We start from the raw sequence: 24,566 nt of genomic DNA on the forward strand, positions 1-24,566 counted from the left end.
TTGCTGTAGACTGAAAACATTTGGGTTTGACATCAATAGATGAATATGAGACAAAAGATCAACATTTCAGCTTTTATATACATGTGTTTACATCTGAAACCAATTCCCAACTTTAAAGATATCACCTTTTGTTTGAACTGAGCCATGTTTCATGTGAGCAAATAAATTGGAACAGTGAGTGAAAATAGGTTAAAGTAAATAAAACTTAATATTTGATTGCAAATCATTTGCGTGCAATAACTGCATCAAGACTGTGACCTGTTGACATCACAAAACATTTGCATTTTTCCTTTGTGATGCTTTTCCAGTCTTTCACTGCAGCCTTTTACAATTGTTGTTTGTTTTGGGCGATTACTCCCTTCAGTCTCCTCCTCTTGCATCTTTCTTTAAATTGTCAGACAAAATGTTTCCATAAACTTAGAGTTAATTTTGCTGCTGCCATCATGTGTTACATCATCTTTGAAGATTTTTGAGCCTGTCCCAAAAGAGACATGCAGCCCAAGTCATGACATTCCCTCCACTGTGTTTCACAGATGAGCTAGTATGTTTGGGATTATAAGCAAATACTTTCTTTCTTCAAACTGCCATCACTGTGGTAAAGGTTAATCTTTGTCTCATCAGTCTATAAAACTTTGTCCCAGAATTTTTGAGGCTCATTTCTTTACTTCTTTCTTATTGTTCTTGCTAATGAGTGGTCTGCATCTTCTGATATCATCTGTATTTTTGTTCCTGAAGTTTTCTGCAATCGTCGGTTTGTGATACCTTCTCTCCTGCCCTCTGGAGGTTGTTGCTGATGTCACTAACAGTTGCTTTAGGGTCTCACAATGTTTCTGTCATCAACTGCTGTTGTTTTTTCTGTACCACCTGTAACAACCTGTATATGTTCCAAGACTTTTGCTCACATGAAAAATTGGTGGGTTTAAACAAAAGGTGTATACTCACAGTATATAGGGATAATATAAAAATAGTAAAATATAACACAGTTAACATAGTGAATAACATAGTAGTGAATTTCCACATTAGTGCGTTACAACTTTTGATAAGGGCGAGGTGGGAGGTGTAATACCGTGATAAATGAATCTCTTCTCTACAGACAGGCTCTTTACAGTCTCTGCATACAAATAATTATCTATTACAAATGCACGATCAGCTTTGTGCAGCCTCAGTAGAATTAACCAGTGAAAAGGACAAAACTTTGCTTCAGTATCGTTCATGTAACCTTGAGTTTGATTTGGTGATTTAGCAACACAGAGTGGAGGACTGAATCAGTGAATAATAAGGGTAGATCCCTTTTGGATTTTCCTGACCTAATTTGACAGATAAAGTAGTTAAAACCATCCCGGCCCTACAAATCAAAGAAACAAGGACTAAAAAGTATTTCTCTCTGAAATGAAATAAAAATATACATATACAAAAAAAAATAAACAATTCCTAGAAAATAGTGCAGCTCTATCTCTGCTCATTATTAGCAGCTGAGTCCTATGAAATAGCATTCCCCTTTTTTAACAAGACATATAAGTGAAAACCTATTAAAGCCTTCTATCAAACTCATTATGTTTGATCTCCTCTAACTGGCTGATAAAAAGCCTTTGAATCTTTCATCTTGATAACCTGAAGCTAATGAGCTTTGCAGGTGTACCGCGGTGTAATCACGGAAAGTAGGTTATTAAATATTTTGGTGCAGCAGTGATTTTCTGTCAGAATGGATTAGCTTCATTTCAACGAGAAGCTCCTTTACACAAAGGCCTCCCACAGTTGCAGAGTGCACTAGCTCACACACACACATACAGATCAGTGCCTACTCCTGTGTGTGGTCGCCCACTTCATTACTGCAGAATATAAACCCCTGTCACTGCACTTTGACTCCACATGGTGATTTAGGGGGATTAAGGATCTTTTATACTCCGACGGACTTGCTCACTTTTTAATACCACGACTCGCAGCTACACAACAGTATGGTATGACAAGGCAAAAAGTGGAAAACCGAGTATACCGAAGTAATTAGGCTTCACAGGTTCAATCAACACATTACTACCTTTGTTTAGTCCAGACCCTTAGTCTCGTTTCTCAGTGAAACACATCATGAGTCTAGAGGACAAGGTGTCCATGATTAAATGAGCTCATGCCCAGAAAGAGTGAGAGTGTGACTGGATCTTGATTATATGTGTTTTTTTATCTGCATGGTAGAGGTTTAACTTGCATTTGTGGATCCAGGTAAACCATGTTCACTGACAGGGGTTTTTGAAGGTGTCCCTCATTTCTGCAGAATTGTGTCCTTGGTCCAGTTTGTTTTCTCGTCTTCGTCTTTTTTGCCGTCTGCCTCCCTGCCTTGGGGTGTCTTGCCCTCAGCTCCAGTCATTCTCACACTCTCAACTACCTGGCTCACACACATGCACACTCACACACACCTGGTCCCACTCAGCTTGTATTGCCCTACTCCCCTCTCAGCCACACACACCTGAGTCCCCTTTTCAATAACGTTTCCAGAGTATATAACCAGACACCTAACTCACACTCCCTCACTTATTTCTTAGTGATCTGTGTGTTTGAGCGTCGCCTGTGTAGACTGCTGTCCTGTCTATACACATCTTGCTCAGTATTTGCTCTATAACAGATGTTATATCATCAACTGATCGCTGAGCGGACTGATTTGCATCCACATCACCTGCAGTTTGACGATGATGACTCACAGATGAAAGCTTAAAAACCCTCGGATGTGAATGTGATTTACACACATTGTGACTGTTATACGCTTTCACACAGTTTGTGCAACGCACACTGAGATCTTGGATCTGTGTTGAGATTCATCTGTCATTCACTGAGAGCACCTGCTCTGACGCCACACCAGCCACTTCACAGTCCAGCAGTTCACAGTGTAACAGTTAGTGCTCATGCTAACGCAGACCATGCAGGAATCTGCTGATCTAGGTGGTTGTCTCTGCAGAGGACTGGTCGATGATATTGGCTGCATGGTTGGTGGTGTTCTTGCACACAAGGTTTAAATGTGACTTTTGAATCTATAATGGATGCTTAACAAATTGATTCTGATTCTGCTGGTAGTGTTATGATTTCGGCTGCTAATATTTTTGTGGTTGTCACTTTGTTGCATTCCATGATTATAATGCACTTACCCTCCTTGATGGTGGCTTTCCAAACATCCACCAAGTTGAAAACTGCAGCAACTACAGAACAAGTACTGTAGTTGTCTACAGTACAGTAGACGACACTGGTCTTCCGTCATATCCTCCATAGCCTTGTTTTTTTTTTTTTTTAGCTTTCCTGTTAAAGATTTATTTGAGTTCTTTTCTTTCTTCTTTTCTGTTTTCTTTTCTCAACAGCACTATTCTAAAAATTATAAACCTGTCCTCTTTGCACCTAGCAGATGTTTACCATGATCAGGTTTAAGGTTCAGATTTAAAACAAGGCTTGAGAATACCTCATTTTGAATGTTCAATTCTGGAACTGACAGGGACTAATACTACAAAGAAGGAGGTGTGCAGGCGAATGAATATGCAGATGCATGTGTCACCGGGCTGGTCTCTGACAGATCGACTATAGGTTGTTATCCTATTTATATTCTGCAAATGATCGTGGGATGAGGCTGCTGTGCCAAAGCATCTCTTCGGCTTATTCTCCCAGACAGGATTTACAGATACTGACATGAGGTCTGTCTGTTCTGTTCTTCACTGTGTGAACTCATCAAAGACATCAACGCTCCACCCCAAACATGGGACTTTTTTTCCGCTTTTCAGGCCAGAGTGCTGCCAGAGGTGAGCCAAACGATTAGCAAATCCCCTTCATAGGCATGCATTGGTCAAAGAACATAAAACATAAGACATAAAAAATACACAAGTCAAGCAAAACGTTAGCATTGTTAATCATCCTGAATAGGAATATGTGCTAGAAAGCTAAATTGTAAACTGTGGAAATGATCTATAAATGTCAGCATGTGCAGCATGAACCAAAAGTCATTGTCATTCAGCTCTGTTGCTGCCAGGCCTCTGTGCAGTTACGCTGGGACGCTTGTCTTCCAGGGACTGCTCTCAACATGATTTTTCCTGCACTGAAGCTGCCTGTAACTCTTTTATACTGTAGCTGAACAGGAAGCTATTTGAGCTGAACATCTAACTGCACTTACAGTCAAGTGTGCGGACGATACAGGGGCGATGGTGAACGTTGAAATGCGCGCTGCTGTCTTTGTTCGTGTGCATGAACATTCGCGGGTGCTCGTGTCACGTGCGTCACTCACTGCTGGAGTTGTGTCATAGCATGAAATTGCTGTAGTTTAAACAACAAAACATACCTACTGCACTATTTTCTTTCAAGCTGGAAGAGATTGTGCCAATCAGCTTTTGCTGTATTTTGAAGTAAACTGTTTGGTTCACTTTATGGTGCCGTTGGTCTGATTGGCTCTTGCGCAGGTGGAGCTGAACTGCATCAAAGAGATTTTGCACAAAGTTGAGTCTTTGTTCAAATTTCACTGTAGTGTAGCTGGACTCCTTTTGTCACTCTGTGCACATGGCTACAAAGCCAGCGCTTGTTGACGATGAATAGCTGCTTTTATTGGGTCCAGCCTTTTGAATCTGTATGTGTGAATGCCCCATTAGTGAAGCTTAATATAAAAATATGCATTAGCACAGTTGTACTGAAGAAAAAGCCTGCTAGCTTTTTAAATTATTATTATTCATTCATTTATTTTCTGTTCATACCATGAAATACCTTCCAAACTGATACTTACTTTAGTATTTATATAATATATTATAGAAACACTACTCGGACCACTACCACATGCACGACTGGTTTGGTTATGGGCAACATAGAGGTGTTTAGAGTCTCTCCAATTCTCCAGTGTAGCCTTATGTGTGAAACAGCCACAGTATCTGCTCTCACAATAAATCCTCACCAAAATGTTATACTCTGCCTCAGTTCTTTCATACAGGTGGTGGGTGAAGCATATATACAGCACAACAAGGCGGCTTTATGTCGCTGTAAAGCCGACATAACAGATCTCTCTAAATCTCACACACACTTCACCTTTAAGCATGTGTTTCTACGGGGTGCTTGTTAAACCCACATGCCCGACTGCGTGACTTCTGTTTTTATGTGACGCAGCGTGTCTGAGCTGAAGGTGTGCTGTCCTCCTGTGTTCCCCAGGTCGTCTGTTTCTTTTGGTGTGGGAGTGAGAAACGCGGAGGCTGTGATTAGCGGGCTGAGCCCGTGAGTGAACCTATGGCAGAGAGACAGCACAGTGCAGGTAAGGACTGCCAGAAACACCAAGACACAAACAGACAACCTGTGCCCAACTGAAACCCCAACAAAACAGAACAAACTGTATAAGAACGCGCCTGGGGAAGTAGCCTTCTGTTGCCTGCGTAATCATTACAAAAAGCAATCAAGCACTGGAAGAGTGGTAGATGGCCACAGAGATTACTACACTGATGAGTCATAGATGACAGTTCAGTCTACAAACGGCTGGAAGGGTGCACTCAGGGATAGTGGTGCTTTTAGCTGAATGTTAATGGTAACATGTCCACAGGAACAGAAGGCAGCTTTTCATCTGGCTGTTTTTTCTGGAGGGGTGATATCAGTTTAGTCTCTCCTCTGTGGACAGACTGGCCCGTATGAGGTTGATTGATGATTTGATATATCAACTCTTTATTCTTTTACACACACAATGGTTAGGGCCTGAGTATCTCCCAATCTAAGTGCTGGAAAATGATCTAATGTTTAAAATGATTGTGGTGGAGAAATCTAAGACATCAGGGATCATCCTCTGAGGAGAACAAATGCCCGGCACTGCCAAATAACTAAATGGATAAGTTCCTTAAAGGCCTCAGTGATCTGAATGTAGCAAACTTGTTCTGTGTTAGGTCCATTTTTGGCCAATATTGGCTCACTCAAAAGGTAGAAAAGGGGTCTACAGCAGTCGGAGGAATTCTAACAGCAGGAGACTCTTAATGTCCCCAAAGTGTATTTTATCTAACTTTGAGTTTTATGTTATGTGGTTTTAATTATCCAGTGGTTGTGAATCAGAAAGTAATCTAACAGTAAGCCATTATGTTTTTATTTTTCCACCATCTTGCATCAAGGCTGCTGAGCTCCCTCTGATTGGCAGAACAGACCACAGGGTGGATCATAGACATACGTTACTTCTGATTGCGGAGGCCAACTAAAGCTCTTTTTTGGTGGATTTATATATCAAAAAGCTGCAGTAAAAAAGCCTGTGAGGAAAAAGGGAAGATAGTAACTAAAACTGTCTTGAGGCTGAAGCTTTTGTACTTTATATAAACCAATATTTGCTGCAGAGTGGAAAATCCTGTCAATTTTTACCTGCATCGTCGCCTTCTTAAACAAGATTTACATCCTTTGTGGATAGTATGGGCTGGAATCTTATATTTCATTTTATTTTTCTGTTTAATAAAAGCAACAACCTGTCCAGCTTTACTTTTATTTTTATTTTTGTACCCACCTTGATATTGATCACAATACAATACCCTCCAGACCTCAAACAATGGCAAACACAAAGAGGTTCTAATGCAGCCAGTCTCTGTTCTTGAGTTGAGTTGAATGTACTTATATCTGCTGTATATAAGTGACTAAAGGTGGAAGAAACACACCTTTGCTGCTCTTGCATTTGAGCAGCAAAGTCCGACTGGGTGCCGGAAAGCAGCTGATACATGTGTGAGGAATCTCTCCAGTGTCCAGTGGGGTTCATCATTCTTCTTCAAGCCAATCTCGAGATCTCCTTAGGAATGACGGATGCTTGACTTTAAAGGCATTGACAGCAGAAGCTCCCTTTCACCCATGGAGAGCAGCCATGCATCAGCTTCAATTCCTCAAATAGCAAATCAATCTGTAACAACACAAGAGATGCAGAGGTCCCACGGAGCAGTGCAGTCAGAAGGAGCCAATAGAAGAATGTCGGCGACTAGGGTAGAGATGGAGTGACAGCTGTAGATGTACTGAACTCTTCCAGGGAAAAGTACTGCAATTGTTGGAGTTAAAGTATGAAAAGAAAAATACCTAACTAATTCACACTGCGTCTAGAGCAGTATCACTTCAACACTATCAGATAGGCTAAACCTCATTTGTCTTGATACACTCGTCGATCAGCCCTATAACACTGTGTCAGATTTCTTTAAAAGCCGCAGGGGAGGCTTCAGAGCAGCAGCACTGTGGACTTTCTCTCTCAGGGCAATAAAATCTCCTACAGACAGGATTTCATGTATTTTTCCCGTCTATTCTTTCAGCCAGGTCCTCTTATTCCTAAGGAGCCTGAGCGGCGATTGCAGCTGAGTGGATCAATCTTGAGAATTGTCCGTGAAATTCAAAGCGTTCTCAGGCTGAAATCCTTCTGATTATGTTTCACGGATAATGCGAGGATTTTCCGCACCACACGGAGTGTACACGAGCTCTGGCACACCTTCCAGGTATTGAGTTGCATCCCCTTATGAACAACTCCACTGACTCAAGGCTCCAAAAGTCTTTTCAAATCACCTTTCGGTTCATCTGATGTCCCACTCCGGACTGATGCAAATTGCATGGTGAAATCAATGAAGGAAAAGGAGTTTTCTCCTGCACTCAGAGTCAGTTTAGAGTCTACCTTCCCCTTATATTACTCTCTGTTATTAAAAGTTTCTACTCTTCTAAAAATAATTTAACAACGACAGTTTACAGGCCAAAAATGGGGCAATCATGTTGCACTGCGGCTTTTATTAGTTAGCAAAATTTGTTTTAACGGTTTAACAATTTCACAACTGATAACATGTAACTAACTCAGTCAAATTGGCTTTACAAAAAGAGCTCAGTAAACCCAAGATATGAAGTTTTAGTCATATTGACAACTGTTCATTTATTCAGGTAATTACTCAAATGGTAACTTGTAAAGTGGTCATACTATGTTAAATGAAATAATGTGAACAAGAGCTAAGTTAATTCTACCTAACTTTAATTGTATGCCATTTAATTTAATGAATTAAACTATTTTTTTAAATTAAGCTAATAAAAACCATTTGATGGAAGAAGACAGAGCCCGATTTTTTTACCTTAAAACCACTAAACCTGTCATGTTAAGATTAATCGAAAAATGCAATGTGATTTTTAAAACTTACTAAATTTAAATGTGTAAGCAGCAGTTTGCAAGATAATTAGGCGTTATTTCTCGCACTCGTTTTTTAACATGTTTCACTGATCAAACCGTTAACATGAAAGGTGACACATGGAACATGATGTTAGAAACTCCATTCAATTAGTCCTTGCAAATGCTTTTTTTAAATCAGCCCCTAAACGTTACAGCGAAGAGATCGAACTGTCAACACTGCCTGTGCTACTCAGTTTCTCAGTCTTTAACACTCACATTACAAGGTTTCAAAGCATCATTTAAGGTTTTTACTAAGAGACATTTTCTAATAACACAGAAGGGGAATTCGATTTGACACTTTACATTTACAGATCAGTCAGCTTGAGTTTTAAATGTTGCTGCTGCCGTATGTTGACTGTGGGATAATGTCTGACGTGTATCAGTGTTTTCTTCCTGCTACTGATTTATTGGAACAGTTTTTATCAGTGAAATGCACAACTCCATTTGTTCCACCACACATTGTGCTGTAATACTGTTGTTCAGTTGAGTAAAGCTCTGCAGCCTTGTCTGCTTGGAGGATTGGAAGGTTGCAGCTCTTTTATATGTCAAAGTTTTTAGTTTTTTTTCTTAAACAGGCTTTTCTAATATTGATGTAATACTAAATACATGACAGCTCCTATAGAATAACATCGACTTTGCTATCAGTCTTCAAAAACCAACCCAGTGCTGAACACCAGTGCTTTCTATGACCTGCTTTATATTAAGCTGGCTTGTCACCCTTCGTACCTGTTCAAGAGCAAGACGAGTGACAAGCAAATTTCAGCAACATGGACTCTCACTGCGTGGTCTGATGCAGTGTTTGGTTCACCGATAAGCTGATTCAGTTTGTCAGGCTGGATTACGGCTGTCGGCCTTCATTCTTCCACTATCGTCTCTCTGAATCGGTGGGGCCGTGGCACTCTCAGCTCTCACGGATCACAGTCACCCCAACCTCACTTAGGTTCCAAAAGGCAGAGTGCAGGGGTCAGAGGTTAGGGAGTTGGCCCTCATAATCTTCAGGATGTCCAGATAGAGAAAACTTCCACTGTTGCCAGAAAGGAAACTCTTTTAAAAAGTAATTAGATTGAAGACCTCACTGCAGACAAAGACACAATGTTGAGTTTAGCTTCTGCTCCATTCTGCTGTCAGATGTCCCTGGTAATTTATTTGGCCCCTGCATACTGAATATTCTCAGATGTGCACTTCAGATCTTCAGCAGATATTGAGAGTTAAAACTCAAATTAAACCCAATAAATTGGTTAAATAGCACCGTATGAATTAATTAAAAGAACTTAATGTCTCTCTAATGGGCTGATAGAAGGCTTCTTCACCTCCACTCCAAAAATATCAGCTCAACATCCCACGATAAGACTGAACCATGTCTAATAGCCTCGGCTCCTGCTCTCCCCACTGAATCATCCTGTGCTCTCCCAAATCCTCCTCCTCCGCTCACTCTAATTTGCTCTCATCAGTAAAACGACCCTCCACCTCCTTCCTTAGCAGTGTTTTTTTTAAACCTTGTTTCTGAGTATTTCCATCACATGTCTTTTCTAGGACCATGTTGCAGCGTTGTTGCATCTATTCTTGGATTGCATACTGACTGCCTTCTTTGCTTTCAGTCTTGCTGATCCATTTGTAGATTTGTCTTCTCTCTTACAGTACTAACACATATCGGTGCTTAGAATAACTAGGGCTTGTTGCAAACATTATTTCTTACAACGCTAAGGTGGAAAAGCATAATCACAACCAAAAAAACTGGGGGCTAACGGCAAACATCTGCTCAAGATCCTTCGGTCTATTCCTCAGTGAGACAACAAAGCAGTCAGTTATTGCCGTGTGAGGAGAGGGAGAAGAGAGGATGTTAATATAAAGGTTATCATCAGATTCAGGTGCTCTGTCAAGGTTAATTGGCAGCACTTCTGAGGCTAGAAACACAAACAGCCCACTTCTCTTCTCACCTGTCATCCACAGCAAACACTTGGATTATCAGGGAAAGAGAAGGGGTGTTCGTCATTACCTCAAATGTTCTCTTCACCAGAAAGAGAACATCGTTTGTCAGCCTGCTCTTTTTTTGTATTTTTTTGTATTTGATCAAATGCAGAATTCATTCTACTAACAGGTGATGAATGTACAACCGCTTTATTGCTTTATGCAATCACACCAGCTCTACAGTTTTCTTTGCATTTTGCCTAAACACACCTTCACCAGATGTCAGATATTCATTTACACACGCTGACACGGGAAACCTCCCACTAGATCAAGGATGATGATCCACCCCGACCATGGTTGGCTTGTAATGTGAAACATGCAGGAAATTCTGACATTGACTTGAAAATATGCATTAAGTGATTGGATTTAATTGGTGAATTATTCAGATACTGAGGGGCCAATACACTGACCAATGTTTGCCTGGGATATGTGTGTATCATTTTACAGTCTACTGACTATCAAAGATGATAGTCAGTAGACTGACTTATGGTGAGATGTTTAATTAATTCTAGTCATATGTATATATACTTTTATTAAATGAATGAAAAAAGGACCCGTAGATACATCAGAAATGCTCCTTTAGGTCTGATTGACAGCTGAGTAACTAACTACAGTTTATAAGCAGGCAGAGAAAGGACAGACCGTGGTGCAGGAGAATAAGGACCACAGTAGCTGACTGATGCTGACATTTTAAAGTTGCTAAACTGCTACTGAGCGACGTCTGAGGAGCTAATTAACAAAGTAGCTGTCAAAAGAGCTGCTGGATGTTTGTTTGGCTATCCAGCGAGCTAGTGCAACAAACGATTGGTGTCCACGCTTGAAGACTAGAAGAAGACATCTGCTAGAAAGCTACAGTGTCTTGTGGTTGTATTCATGTGGTCAGCACAAAAAAAAACTAAGAGAACCAGTTACAATCATCACATTTATTATCTAAACCCACGGTGGCCAATCCTGGTCCTCGAGGGGCCTCTGGCCTCTTTTTCTAGCTCTGCCTGCCTTACCCACTGCTGATTATCTGGACCAGCGATAGGTAGGGCAGGTAAATCCCAAACTGTAAGTGTCAGGACAGTGGCCCTCAAGAACCAGGATCAGCCACACCTGATTTAAACTGAGCACTGTTGACATCCAACATTAATACCTAATAATACCTGACCACTAACTTGCCGGTCAAACAGCTAAACTGTTAGTCAAGTCTAAGCAGAAATAGGGCCCTTACCTTTAGAATACTTTTGTTAAAAGGTTAAATCTTGAGTTTTCATTGGTGAATGCTTTCGGATGATGAGTAGCAGCCTCTAAAACCCCATCCTAAGCATTTGGCCTTGTTTGCTCTTCTAAAAAAAGGCTTTAGAGACAGACTGCTGCCATAGGATTACAGCTGAATCCTAAATATTTCCTCTTCACTATTCCTGCCATCATTTCTTGTGTTGTGTGTGTTTTTAAATTCTCAAATTTTAAGATTATTTCTGTTTGTTTGTGGACTCTTGGACCCTGGTGAATATTTTATTCTCAGACGTGTTTGAAGTAGCAGAGAAATAACTTTTAATTACATTTCAGTTGGACGTCAGCCTTCTTCTTGAGAGCACTGTGGTAGCAGATGTCCTTATTATTAAGGAACCAGAATTATGTCTCGTCAGATGAAAACATTCCTATCTTTTGGGAACTATTAATCGCAGCTTTGTACATTGTTGGATTTGTCTGCTTGGTTTCAAAAAGGGTTTTAGAGATTGCACATACACACATTGTCCTCCCTTTCTCCTCTAATCATCCAAGTGAATCAGTGAACATCGTGGCTGCAGTTGTTTTCACCCCTGGGCGATGCTCCCATAGCACATTTTCCTCTCTTCTTCCGATGGGAGCGATAGACAGAGTTCCTTTAATCAGCATTATCATTACTGTCCAAAACAGATACATCATTATAGCAGGTATCCTTGGGATATTCTCATCTTTCCCCCTAAACCCAAAGCGCAGCAGCGCAGGGTGTTATCAGGATTAACAAACCGCAGCCTCCCCGCTCACGGTCTCTGGGGCTGGACGAAACAGTTTAAAATGTTTGTTTACTTGGCCGGGGTTTGAATTTTGCATTCAAGGCACAGCTCAGAGTTTTTGTTCTGCAGTAACATTTAATTAACTACGGTGGAGAAACTACGTCTTTGTGTGCATTTTGTTTCTAAGCAGAATCGCGAGGGGCTGATGTACAGTGCATTCAGAAAATATTCCGACCCCCTTCACTTATTGCCCGCTCTGCACGCAGCATCTTTGCCCTTATGGTTTTTGGTTTCTGAGAGACTATGCATCATGTCCAGTCAATGTCATTTACCACACATGCACTCAACAACAATCAAGAGACATGGGAGGCATCTGAGCTAAAGTTGTTGCAAAGGGTCTGATTACTTATGCCCTTATGCTACATTTGCAAATATTTCTAAAATTCTACTTTCATTTTGCCATCATAGGATATTAAATGTAAATTAAAGAGAAAAATTTATATATTGCATCATAATTGTATCGTACCGATCAATAACACTAAACCAAGAAAGAGCAGCACTTGTGCAGACAAAGGTTTACAGTCACCAACAAAGGTGCTTTGTGCTCCTGGGTAAACAGCTTTGACATTAGGTCTCTATCTGTGTGGTCAGGTCTCTTCGAGCAGCTGTACACTCCCCATTTCCTCTGTGAGTTGCTGCTTGCCACACATGGGATTAGTTTTTGATGCCAGCAACGATGCGTGGCTGCAGGATTCGGAGCTCAGCTGTTCATGCAAGAGTAGTTGAACAGCGGAACCCTGTTCTCCTGATCCTGTCTGCTCAAAGGGAGGGACCTGTCTTCACTTTGTGCCAGTTGGTAGAGCAGTTGTCCATAAACCCCAGGGTCAGTGGTTCGACTCCCTCATCTTCCCGGCCACATGTGGAGGGGGCCTTGCACGGGAAACAACACCCTATAGTAGTGCCATTATATACAATATGTGCAGATTACCTGCTTGCAATTCAATGACACTGGTGAAAACATCTTAACATTATGACTATGAGACAAAATCTGGTGTTATAAAGGTCCTCTTTGGTCTCTAAGCATCTTTCTGTGATCTGTATTTGTAGATTGAACATTGGAGTTACTAATGTTCCACTAAAGACAAGACCAATTCAAGATAGGATGGTGAAAAGCTTCAAAGTGGCTCATTTGTTTCCAGACAATTTAACGTCAGTCATGTCATTTCCCCAGGTGAGCCGGAACTGTAGTGAGAAGAAGGAAGATTTTCACGCCTGTCTGACTCTTATCCAGGGCTCAGTTTGGTCATGTACGGGGAGTCAGAAATGTAATCCCTCCATCTTAATGCAAGCAGCATGTCCAAGCAATGACACAGGACAAGTGGGAGAGCAGCGGGATAAATGCTCTCTGCACTGGAGGAGGCATTCAGTCAGAACAAAGGACAGACCCACCAGCTTCCCCACTCCATTGCTGTCTATTGCCTTTTCCCTCTGTCTCTCTCATCCGCAGACACACTGCTCTCAAACTCTGCCTCCATGCAGGCTTAGAAATAAAATGAAGGTTTAACAGTGTTAAAGGGACATTCCCATTGGTGATATGGGAATTCAAATCAGGAATGAAGAAAATGACTAAAGGTATGAGGAGAAAAAGAATTAGTCAGGGGATGTAAAATTGCTGCTGCTCTGTGTTTCTCTGTCGAGACTGAACAATAGCACAGCGTGGAGGCACCAGCAGGCATCACTCAGATCAAGGGTTATTGTTAAATTTGCAAGTATTAAGATTGAACAAATTTGGATCTTGACTGTGGAAATTCTGGGAATCACCAGCATTAATACAATTCATCCCTAAAGGAAAACATGTGGGAAACCACCCAGTAGCCGTCCTATGTTGTCTGCAGACTTTTATCATAATCCAAATCCTTTTCATTTCCTCTCCTCTCGCCTGTCATTTTATCACACAAAATCATTCCGGACTTAGCCTAGCTTTACTGATACCGCACTCCCATACTACTCCCGTGCGATAATGCTGGAGAACTAAGAAATTTAAGCGTCTTTTAAAGACGTCCGTCTTTAGAAGAAGAAAAGCATGCAATGAAATTAAAAGTAGAACCAACGAACGGGAAATTATCTCGCCTGAAAGTTCTGCAATCACGGCGGCACAGGACAGCTGCGCCCTGTTGAAATGAAGCCCTCTTGAGTGTGAGGATGGGGTGTGAGTATAGGAAAGAAAAACAGGGGGAAAGTAGGAGGAAAGAAACTGGAGATAGAAGTAGCATGATATAAATGTAATTACTGCATTTTTCCCTATTGTACAAATACAAACTGAAACATGGGACAACCCTTTCCACCTTCCTCTTAAGGTCCGTTCTGAGACTCTTAAAATGGACCGATGATAGGGCACAACTGAGTTTATGCAGATAATCTCCTGCAGACATATTCCCTTCCATAGTTCCCTTCCATTCGTACTGTACATATTAAATACAGATTCATTTTTTACACAAGAGCTTATTTAGATAGGCTCTATCACATTTCTTTTTATATTTTTCATGTGGTGCCAGCAACACAGTATCACTGTAAAAAACATGGGTCTAAATTTGTTGGACAAACTGTACGTACATAACTTCAACCGTGGCGAACATTGCTAATGTCAGCATGTTCACTGTGTTAGTGTAAGCACGTTGGCATGCTTATGTTAGCATTTATCTCAAAGTCCACAAGCAGGAGTACTCAAACCAATAATGGTCAATGCTATAAAATAAGACCCCAGTTGTATTAAACCATTATAATCTTTTAAAGGTGGTTCCTCAGCTGCCAGCCTGAACTTGTGTTTTTTATGCTTACTCTGCCGTCCTACGGTACATTTGCTGTGCTTCATTAAACGTGTGAGGTCCTGTTGTATTTTGTCCTGCAGCTAGTGTCTTAGCCCTACACCATGTAACTATCTTGTACTGTGTCAGCACCAATTAACCAGGTCACACTCCTCGTGGAGCTGTCCTGCACTACTCAGTGCATAAAAGCCTATTGGGTTTTGACTTCCCATCCATCTTCAATCCTCAATCTGTGCACTGCAGCCTGAGCAGCAGAGACCTGACTGATCCCAGTGGCAGCTGTCTCCACCAGTGTGCACACAAGCTGAAGATAATTGTTGATAATTGCAGAGTGAGCCATTATTTTTTAGCATTTGGCCCTGCAGCATAGCAGCATGAGTCACCGTGTGCCAGGAGAGGAGGGGTTGATATGACTGAGACACCTGGAGAAAACAAACAGGGATTTGGGGCTTTGCGTGTGGGCTGCTACAGCTTGACGGCAACAGAAATCTGTCACCTCCAGAGCTAATGGATGGATCTGCACAGGCAAAATGCAGTAAAGGCTGGAGGCATCAGGAGAAACAGAGAGCACTTATTTAACCGCCGTCTGTGCTTCACCCATGGTCGATCTTTTATTGTTTTTGGCATTTTCAATCAGCATTTTGTTGTTACTAAGTTTGTGTTTGCCAAGTGTTGAGAATTACTCTCTAAGGTCCTGTAGGTACTGTATGTCGTTCGATATTTCGATTTCATTCGTCCAACCTAACTTCTTTTTACCTATTCTATTGCATGCTCTATAATGTTCCCGAGTCAAAAGTTTCTAATGCATTTATTGGAGGAGAAAAAGGAATGGAACTATTCCATGGCTCTACTGCTTTAGATTGCTATGCCACTAGCTTTATTGTAATTAAGAGTTTTATTATCTGGTAGTGGTGTCTGCATATACACCAATAGCAATTACACTAATGGTAGGGGTAGTAGTAGTAGTAGTAGTAGTAGTAGTAGTAGTAGTAGCAGCACTGCAGAAATGCATCAAGCCTCAACAAAGCCTCTCATTTAAAGTGTCATTCATTGTGTATGAGTAATCAAGGGGTCACAAAGCCAGGCTCAGAGAGAGGCTTGGTCTTTACTGTCACTGACCATAACCTCATCTTCCAGCAGTCCCATCACTGCATTATTGGCAAACCATTTGATTCTGTTCACTTACCAGTGGGTGCTTTTCATGATACAGCAAAACATTACTGAATTTCACAAAGATTTAATTTCCTTCCTTTTTATTTTTTGTTCTCCAAGCTGAAATTGCATTTGAAAGCCAAATGTTATAAAAATCTAAAACACTTTACAAACCGAAACTGCAGACTCACTGAACATGTTACTGCAGAAAAATGTCCAGCTGTTGAGAGAATTCATCTCCAACTGTCTGACACAAAGGGTGCCAGCAGATAAGGATTCAGCACACACAGCTGATAAAGACCAGCAGCTCAGCGCTTGTGTTTTAACAGGTAACTCCTTCATTTATAAAATGATCCTGTTTTTTTCAATCGCAACTTAAAATATCAAAATATCTCTCAAAGTTCTTTAAAATTAATTAGTGAATGTTACTTTGTTGTGTTTTTATATTATGTTCAAAGTTTTGAAGTGTGCTGCAAGATGTTTACATGCCATTACACATTGTAGTCACATGATGGCAGCATTGAGTAAGATATGATTTTTTAGTCATTGTCAGTTGCATGCTGGGAATTCTTCCTGGTTTTAGAGTGCAGATACTCTGACTTGCATCATGTAACAGGATGAATTGGGTTTAGATGAAAAGGGAGTAGATGTCAGGGGAAATTCTGCCTCATGCTGTTGATGGCTATGTTCTGTTAACTAACAAGGGAATGTTTTGCATTAAAGGAACATGCTTCTCGCTTGATGGTTTTTGAAGATTTTGCCATTGACAGTAAATCACTAGCTGCATATGTTCATTGAAGACATAATCTCTCATCAGACAATCCTTACATTGCCACTTTCTGGTGCAGAAAGTGGCAATGTAAGGCAATATATAAAGACGCTGTCTGTCTTTCGTTTTAGCACTTAGCCCTTATTTTTTTTCTGCAAAGCCCAACAACAGTAATGGTTTCACTGCTGATTAAAATAAGGCCTTAGATGGGAATCTGAGTAAGGGAGAACAGGAAACACTGCCAGTGGGCGTCTTCTACTCTCCACTTTCTGGCTCTGTCTTGTGCTGTTGAGCCCGGCCCAGAACGCGTCTTTATCTCTCAGAGTGGAGGTTTGAAATGAACAACATAACAGCATTTTATGCCCATGCAGTTGACACTTCCCTGGCTAACTGCACCCCCTGGTCACTCACGCAGCTTTCATTAAACCAATGACTCATTTGACAGTGGATAGCAGCACGTAAATAATCTACAGTGTCTATGGATTAAAAGTGGATGCTAGAGAGAATTTATGCCTCTTTGAATTTCTCACTTTCGCCTTGTGCTTGCCACAAATGCAAACTGCATTCAGAGGCCACAGCTCCCCCTCAGGGAAAAGAGCACATTATGGGACTTGTATTGACTGGGCAAACTAGAGAGAAGAAATATCCATACTTATTAATATTTAATTGTGCCTTAATTGCTCTAATTACCTCCTGATTACCCCATGTTCTGTCAATACATTTTTACAAAGTAATTAATCCCTTTCTTCTGCTGTAGGAAGCCACAGGCCATCGAGTGAACACTCCCCTTGAATGTCCTATGAAGTGTCTGAACAAAAGCAAACTCAACAAATAGCGTAAAGTGGGTCAGCTGCTCTGCAGGCTTTATGGCCCACAAAAGACAGGATCCCTGTAGAGGATTGTACTCATCTCAGAATCACCCAGATAAAGGTCCCTGTTGATTCACTCACAGCACCAAGAGAGCTGCAGAAAACCAGTTTCAGTCCTGTCTCTTCGCAATTTAGTTAGATTGTGGAGAATGCTTTGGCTTCTGCTCAGGCTGCAAGATGCATAGAATAAGTGTGTATGTGTTAAATTAGCACGACCATAGAAATGATTGTTTTATCTGTTTGGGGAACTTGCACAATCAATCAAAGACCAGATTCCGTTTACGTGCTTAAATGCTGAATTTTGTCATCTGTGGACTAATTACTGAATTATTTGCCAGTAAAAGTGATAACAACAAAATCCTACCAAGAGTCGTCTCAAAGCCACACATCAACACGTCGTTCAACACTGCCGGCTCTATCCCCTCGTGTTTCCCGTGCTGAGATTGTATTTCTTATTCACACTGGGCTCTAAAATAACACAACAGTTGGTGAGAGAAGCGTAGGATGAATGGATTTGTAAGACTGCAATCATAATCATCATCTTTCCCACTACAAGAGCCATACCTATTAATACCCACCGTGCTCTAATCACCTGTGTTTTCAACAGAAGACGTGAGCGGAGTGGAGTGGTGAAACTCACGGACCTGTTGACCCACTCGCAGGCCACACCTGTTCGCACCAGCTAGGTCTAGTGGAGAACCAGAGCACACTCCCTGTACTGTTAACAGTGATGTGATGTGATCAAGACCATCAGCTGCAATAGTGGCATCACTTTAAAAGAGTAGACCCTGTCCCCAACATCAGATCATATACAGCTCAGCATAGACACAGCTAATCAAACATCTGCACTCGCTTGGGTCTGCATCGAAGGCTTGCAGCTAAGTTTGCACCCCTGCCAGCAGTGACTTCCATATGGGCCTCACAGTAATTAGTTTGCCGACTGAGCTAATGTGAGCACTCCAAATCTGCTGTTTGGCGTGAATGTCAGCAGGTGAATATGTATGACACAGGATGCATCATTTGAAGCAAATCAAGCACAAGTGTATGTGGGAATATTGTGAATGCGTGCAGGCCTGCCAGGCTTTTGTGTGGGAGTACACGGGACGTGTCTGACACACACAGATAAGAGAACAGTTGGCCATACAGGAACATTGCCTGAGATGCTGTAGAGAGTGAGAGAGAGCAGTTATCTTAAGCGCTCTGTGGCCTGTGAAAGTGCAGAAGGCGGCGGCAGCTTGGGGAACAATGGGCTGACCTACAACACCGTCAATACAACGTGTGGGATGACCAAAGCGTGACATGTTGTACTCAGTGTTTCTATATTCAGACAGGGTGGAGTGGAAGGGATAGAAGTGTAGTAGTGGTTTGAAGTGAAATGGAGATTTGCAGCTCCTCTTGAGAGCTCTCACAGCAGCCTACAGTGAACGATTTTGGTAAATCTGACCTAGATTTCCATCTATGTGGCCCTTTAAAATGTATTACAAATACGATTTTACATACACATTCATTACAGTTTCAGAGAGTACACGCTTGTTTTGCAGTTTAGTGCGATGTTTCACATTACTCATATTTGCATCCAAATGTGGTGCAGATTTCAAGCAATATCCAGATCATACTGGCATAAACATGCTACTTCCTGTTCATTTCCAGCCATTGTTGTGCGAATGTTAAGAGCTGATTTGCCAAAATAAAGTGTTGGTGCTAAAAACTCCTGTTATGAGCTGATGCTAGTACCCTCAGAAAAGAAGAGGCTGCCGATGGAGCATTACAGTAGTTTTTACCATAGAATCAGATGCAGTTTAGGAATATGGGTTATTTCAAATAGTTCAACTACTTGTATTGTGTATATTATGGTATGTTGTTACATAAAAAGAGTAATTTGGTGGAAACACAAGCCTTTATTGTGTGATTGGGTTCAGAATGGGACAGCTGGCAGGCAAGTGGGTTCACTGTACAGTCTCTCACTGCTTTATCTTTGGAAGATATTTCCACAAACACAGCTCTCTCCGTACTCTCCTGCTTCCCATGTGATTGGCCTCAGAGTCCAGGAGTTGAGATGAATGAGCTGAGCTGCATGCATAATGCATGTGAGTTATGATTCACTTATAGCTTAAAGTACAAGCGAGTCCCTTCTTGACAGGAGAAGAGGAACGCAGGGCTCATCATAAACAATGTGGAGGGAGGTGAGAGGAAAGAATATCAAAGGCGGTGTGCAGTGTAGAACCAAAGTACGCTGGCGTGTGTGTGTGTGAATGTGTTTGTGGCTTCAACGAGGCGCAGACGTCATGTTCAGTGTGTACAGTGATAGGTATTCAGGCCATGTTGTGGAGACAAAGCCAGTTGCGTCCTTGAATGTCAGGCAACCTTATTGAAGGTGTAATTTACATTTTACAGTTTTGACATTTCACTGATGCTTTTATCCCGCGTTACTTGCGATGAATAATCAATAGATTAGGAGTCAGTTGTGTTGCCCAAGGACAACTTTCACAGAGCCACAAGGTGTTTTTGTTGGCTCTGGGATCAAACATAGCTTCTTTAGTTTTTAACCAGGAGGAAAATGTGCTTTTTCGCACTGTAACTCGCCCCCCCAGTGTTTTTAGGCAGACCACTGAGGAAGACGTTGCATGGTTCATCTGCTTGTTAAGCGATGATGTATCACCGCAGTGATAATACCAGTCTCAGAGATTTGATAATGGTATTAAAAGTGTGAAATGAAGAAGAACAAGTTGGACCCTTTTTTCTTCCATCGTTCATTTGTGCACTCTACTTTGCTGTTTTTATACCATTAAGTAAATGTCTGCACAAATCTTTCACATTAAAAGCCTTTCAGCAACCCACAGAGGATGCTTCTTCCTTTCCTAGTGGAGAAATAGAATACAATACAAAATAGAATATAATGGATTAGTGAATAAAACATATCTCTGTTGTTCTGCTGCTGTATTTCTTCCACTGCCGGAATGGGAATTTACAGGTAAAGAAACTTTTTAGACAGTAATATTTTACTTTTACTTTGTTTCTCCAAGTTTTTAATCTCACTTGTTGCCTCTTTAAATAGCTCTGACTGTCCACTGAACGCAAGGCACATGCAAAGAGAGAGAGCGAGAGCAGGCGTGCCGATAAGCGATCCATACTGCGTTCCGCCCTCCACTCAGCAGCCCCGGCATTTTGAGGAGACTCCTCACTCTAGATTCCGTTATCTCTCTCGGTATTGTCCCTGGAGAGGCCAGACCACGAAGGGCAGTGATCTGTGGGAATATGATCTATAATGTAGAGAGGCAGGTTGAGACTGCTGCTGCATTACAGGAGCAAGAGAGGCTCTCTCATCTTTTCAGATATGAACAGAGTGCACCAGGCTGCTCTCTAAAATGTTTTTTTGACCTTTTGTCCTCTGTTATCAGTATTTGGTACCACATTTGCACATGTGATACTTTTATCTATGTTACATGACGCTCTGGACCTGCAGAGTTCTACAGCGTGAAACCCATTTTACGCTGTAGAGACCTTCTAAAGACCTTCATCATCATGTCAGGGAAAATTACCTGTAAAAAATTGCATTTTTTCAGGAAGTACTTCAGAATGTACATATTCAGAGCCACCATCCAGTATTTTTAGAAATATGGTGGCAAAAAAGCAAGCTCTTCCTGTATCTGTGGTTTAGAGCTGCACAACATCCAGGAGGAACTTAGAACCATTCTTCTTTACAGAACTGCTTCAGCTCAGACATTTTCTCAAGATGTGTGATGCGAACTGCTCTCTCGAGGTCATTCCCAAGCATCTCTTTTGTGTCTTTGAAACCACTCTGTAGTCGACGCACTTTGATGTTTAGGGTCAGCGTCCTGCAGCATCCCACAGCCTCTCGTGAGCTGCAGCTGTGAGAGTGCACTCACAATGTTGCAAATGATCTCGCCATAGGAAATACTACAGTGGCAAGAGAAAATATGTGAAATGGATGATTTTTCACCATTGACTGTAAAAGATTATTTGATCTTTATCAAAATCACACAATGAGAAACTTAAAAAAACAACCAGATCTTTATCACTTCATATTTGTTAATACCTCACCAACTGAACATTACATGGTGCTGGTGTTAAGTTAATATTAACACATTATTGGCCATTAACACTTGTCCCTATTGTGGCTGTCAGTAAAGTCTTTATGAGCAAACTTGCTAAAGTTTCTCTGGATTGTCAGAAGAATGCCTGTAGCAAGGACAGGAAGATTCTCCACCCAAAAGCGCAGCTCACAGCACTGCTGCACTGTCTTTGTTGAAACGCTTCAGTTCACAGGAAGTGAGGGGGGCCTCATGGTCTCGCTGTCACACCAAAGATGAACCTAAACAGTCCGTACAGAGCGCTAAGCAAGAAGGTAATTAGCCAGACAATGGAAAAGCAATTTCGTGATGTCACTTGTGCTTCCAGCTGAAATGACTAAGCTTTTTAACAGAGGCTCACAGGAGCAGGGTTCAGACAACAGAATCAGAGAGAGGAACAGACGCTGAGCCACCACTGACCGGGCTGCAGAGGTTATTAACGAGAGAGCGACAGGGCTGTGGAATAAGTGCCAGGGTGTCTTTCTGTTAGTTGGCTGAATACGCTGATCCTCACCCTGAGTGGCTCTCACCAAAACCCCTCTCTGTCACTTTTGATAAATGAGATCCGCGTAAATAGCAAACATACACAGCCATGCGGGAGAACTCGAAATGGCACCGCAGCAGAGAGGGACGCAGGGAGTGCGCCTGCATGTGAGACCCGGGCGCGTTCGCGCGCGTGTGTGTGTGTGTGTGTGTCAGATTCTGATTATGTATTTGCTTTTTTTCATCAGCGTCTGAGGCGCACAACTATAAATACAGTCAAATCTATTTTTAGACTTAGCTGCTGTTGCTGTGCAGAAGGAGCAAGTTCAAGGCGCAAATACCTTGAAATGCAACACAACATGTCCTGAATTCAGAACTGTTTATTAGGAACAGTGATTTATTGTTAGGCACAATGTGCGGCCTTCATCACCATTGGGTGAGCACTGGGTCATCCACTGCTCAAACAAACGAACAATAATAATCCCACAGTGCAGCTGCACGGACAGCTCTTCACACTTTTCTCCTCCTCCATCAATCATACATACAGTAGGTGAATTTGTTCCAGAAATCTCCACTCTGCTTTCGAGGGAATTGATTCGAACTGTGGAACGTTATATAATGTTTTTTAATTCTAGCCCTTGTGTTAACCCTGACTGAAATGGTGTTTCTTTCTGAAAGGGCTCTTATGTTCACAGGATCAGGGCAGAGGGGTACCAGACATATTCCATACACACATTCATACATACATTTATGTCCATACAGCAGATATTTTATAAAGTTTGCAAACACCTACACATTTATTATCTATTTATTGTGTTTTGTTGGTTTTGTTCAGTGAAATTGTTGTAAATGGATCATAAAAGACACATTTTAAGCATATTTTAGCATAGAATATCAGAATGTCACATGAAGTTTTTTCTTGCTCAAATATGAAAATGTGTATCAGAGTGTCAAAGTAAGTGTCATGTTATCCTCTGTAGGGTACACATTTGATCACTAGTAAGAGAATTAAGAAACTGAGAACTGCTAATCCGACGGATGTTGACTCAGTGTTGCCTTTGCACACTCATGGTTCTGATGCTGGGATTAAAAATGTAAAAGGATTAAAGAAGAGCTGATGAGAAGGTGTGATTTACCATTTTAAAACATTTCTAGCTTAAAAATCTGCTGTGTGTGGTCTGGTGTAACTGGTTTAATTGCTTAACCTTTTACAATATCCTGTGTTGAATTTCTTTGATTCTTCTCTATGAAATGACAACATTAATGTTGGGGCAGATCAGTGTAAGCTTAAAAAGAGGGTCACACCAGTTTCTGAGGGCATGGGGGTCATCTGCTTAAGTATTTACCATTTTTCACTATATAAAAAAAACTGTCATTTTTGTCTTGGTTTGTTTGATTACGTCTCCTTAACTACTTTTAGGACAGAAAATAAAATTCAAAAGCGGCTTTGATTTGGAGGTTTGTGTTGTGAACATCCATTGCACACAGAGATTGCCCTTGAAAATACCCAGCAGCTTTTTTATAGGCTCTTGAATAGACTCGCGTCACTCTATCCCTTACTATAATACAAGCCTGAATGTTTACACTCTGTTAGATCACATACTTTCAAATGAATGTATGTGATCAATGCTGGTACCTGTAGTCATCAGGCTTACAAAGGTACATACATTCAGTACATCCTCCCACCCAGTGGGCACCCTCCCCTGCCTACTCATGGCTCTACAGTCCACCTCCAGGTGTCATGACACACTCAGTGGAGTACTGTACTGGTTTCCAGTTAGGTGGACAACACTGGTACTGCTCCTATTGTGCACCCATTGGACTTCAGGTGAATTTTGGTTTGATTGATTGGAGACAGACTGCAGCTTTGGTTATTTCAATGCTGCCACTTTTCCTCCTTCTCCATACTAGTCAAACTCAGGTGCTGTCTGTGCAGACTCTGCACCCCCTGGAGCTCACACTGAAATGAAAGTGGAAAAAAAAAGAAAAAGAAAATTCAGCTTCCACATACACAGTCAGTGAAAGCTGTGAACGTAGAGGAAATTCAATATTGACTTGGGTATAGAAGTAGTAATGAAACAGTGGGTATCGTGTCCACACTGAGACCCACATTTGCAAGTATCTGCAGGAACAGTAAGGGCCTGCCTGTGTTCAGATAAGTCTTGTCAGTGAATTGATTCTGCAGGCGGTTGCTCCCTGTCCACCTCCACGCCAGTCAGGGCGTGAAGGCTGGAGCTGGCTGCCCTGGGGTTGGTGTGGTGCTGTCTGTCAAGATCTGTGATGA

The 24,566-nt window shown here is 41.5% G+C and overlaps 1 protein-coding gene across 1 annotated transcript in view; it reads left to right on the plus strand.

The window, feature by feature from the left end:
* lrfn2b (leucine rich repeat and fibronectin type III domain containing 2b) overlaps positions 1–24,566 on the plus strand; it is a 48,081-nt gene that overhangs the window by 4,415 nt on the left and 19,100 nt on the right. The window contains exon 2 of the mRNA XM_026340822.1: positions 5,155–5,254. The gene's annotated coding sequence lies outside the window, so the exon portion shown is untranslated. The remainder of the gene's footprint in view (positions 1–5,154; positions 5,255–24,566) is intronic.

Source organism: Anabas testudineus, chromosome 24 (genome assembly GCF_900324465.2).
Source record: "Anabas testudineus chromosome 24, fAnaTes1.2, whole genome shotgun sequence".
NCBI classification, from domain to species: domain Eukaryota; kingdom Metazoa; phylum Chordata; class Actinopteri; order Anabantiformes; family Anabantidae; genus Anabas; species Anabas testudineus.